The sequence below is a fragment of the Lathyrus oleraceus genome, chromosome 6, assembly GCF_024323335.1.
Source record: "Lathyrus oleraceus cultivar Zhongwan6 chromosome 6, CAAS_Psat_ZW6_1.0, whole genome shotgun sequence".
Taxonomy (NCBI): Eukaryota; Viridiplantae; Streptophyta; class Magnoliopsida; order Fabales; family Fabaceae; genus Lathyrus; species Lathyrus oleraceus.
Window position 1 is genome coordinate 394,678,071 of NC_066584.1, and position 2,166 is coordinate 394,680,236.

General features: G+C 40.3%; 1 non-coding gene across 1 annotated transcript; it reads left to right on the top strand.

The window, feature by feature from the left end:
• Window positions 1-1,706: 1,706 nt before the first annotated feature.
• Window positions 1,707-1,813, top strand: LOC127098753 (small nucleolar RNA R71). Its single transcript, XR_007793453.1, has one exon. It is a non-coding gene; the product is annotated as a small nucleolar RNA R71 (small nucleolar RNA).
• The last annotated feature ends 353 nt before the right edge of the window (window positions 1,814-2,166 follow it).

Below are 2,166 nucleotides of genomic sequence, written 5' to 3' on the forward strand. Positions count from 1 at the left end.
CTAACTCTGTTTCTTTTATGCATTCATCGATGATATCCATGAAGTAACATGTGTCTTCTATTGCAGGTGCTTTCAAAAATTGGGAAAGAATGAACTCAATTTTCTCTTCTCCTACTTCGAAAGTGAGTCGTCCTCGTTTTACGTCTATGATTGCACCGACAGTTGCTAAGAACGGTCTTCCCAATATAATGGGTGTAACTTCATCTTCTCTAATGTCCATAATTATAAAATCGGTTGGAATGTAGAATTGACCTATGCGCACGGGAACGTTTTCAAGAATTCCTACAGGATATCTAACAGAACGATCTGCTAGTTGCACAGACATTTTAGTTGGTCTTAATTCTCCCATTTCAAGTTTCTTGCATATGGGTAAGGGCATAACACTAATACCGACTCCTAAATCGCATAAGGCTTTATCTATGACAAATTTTCCTATGTGACAAGGTATAGAGAAACTACCCGGATCTTTAAGTTTAGGAGGCATATTCTGGATTATAGCGCTACATTCAGCAGTGAGTGTAACAGTTTTGCTTTCTTCAAGTTTCCTTTTATTAGAAAGAATTTCTTTTAAGAACTTAGCATATGAGGGCATCTGCGTAATCGCTTCTGTAAAAGGAATTGTGACGTATAATTGTTTCAGTAGGTCAACAAATTTTTTAAATTGGCCCGCATCTTTGGTTTTACTAAGCCTTTGAGGGTAAGGGATAGGTGGTTTATAAGGCGGTGGAGGTACATAAGGTTCTTTCTTTTCTACGGTTTCCTTATTACTCTCTTCCTTTTCCTTAGGTTTATTTTCTTCCTCAGTTGACCTTTTAGAGTTTTGGTTTTCTATCCTTGGATCAGACGGTCCTTCCAATTCCGTTCCACTTCTTAGTATGATTGCATGAGCGTGGCTTCTCGGGTTAGGTTGGGGCTGTCCAGGAAATGTACCAGTTGGGGCAGCAGTAGGCGCTTGTTATTGAGCTACTTGTGATATTTGTGTTTCCAGCATTTTGTTATGGGTAGCCAAGGCATCTACTTTACTTGCTAGTTGTTTGATTTGTTCACTAGTGTGTATATTCTGGTTTAAGAAATCTTTATTGGTTTGCTGTTGAGAAGCTATGAAGTTCTCCATCATTATTTCCAAGTTGGATTTCCTAGGAACATTATTGTTAGGTGTAGATGGGATCGGCTTTTGATATCCAGGAGGTATAGTTGGGGCTTGATTTGGAGCTTGTCCTGGTGCGTATAAAGCATTATTACTCTTATATGAAAAATTAGGATGATTCTTCCAGTTTGAGTTATAGGTATGCGAGTAGGGATTTCCTTGAGCATAGTTTACTTGCTCTGCTTGGATTCCTGTTAGGAGTTGACAATCTGCAGGAGTGTGACCTTGGATTCCACAGACTTCGCAATTCTGAGTTATGGCAACCACGGTGGCTGGAGGTGATACATTTAAACTTTCAATTTTCTGGACCAGAGCATCCACTTTTGCATTAACATGATCAAGGTTACTTATCTCGTACATGCCAGTTTTCGTTTGAGGTTTCTCTACCATTGCTCGGTCGCTTCCCCATTGATAATGATTTTGAGCCATGCTTTCGTTAAGTTGATAAGCATCAGCATAAGGTTTGTTCATTAGTGCACCACCTGCGGCGGCGTCTATTGTTAACCTCGTGTTGTACAAGAGGCCATTATAGAAGGTATGAATTACTAACCAGTCCTCTAAACCATGGTGTGGACAAAGTCTCATCATGTCTTTGTATCTTTCCCATGCTTCGAAAAGAGACTCGTTATCTTTCTGTCTAAATCCATTTATTTGGGCTCTCAACATAGCTGTTTTGCTTGGAGGAAAATATCGGGCAAGGAAGACTTTCTTCAACTCGTTCCATGTGGTAACCGAGTTGGAAGGAAGAGACTGAAGCCATCTTCTAGCTTTATCTCTTAACGAGAAAGGAAAGAGACGAAGTCGAATTGCCTCTGAAGTGACACCATTAGCTTTAACAGTATCAGCGTATTGGACAAATACGGATAAATGAAGGTTTGGATCCTCGGTAGGATTTCCAGAGAATTGATTTTGTTGTACTGCCTGCAATAGAGAAGGTTTAAGTTCGAAGTTGTTTGCTTCGATTGCGGGTGGAGCAATACTCGAATGCGGCTCATCTTGCGATGGAGCGGCGTAATCTC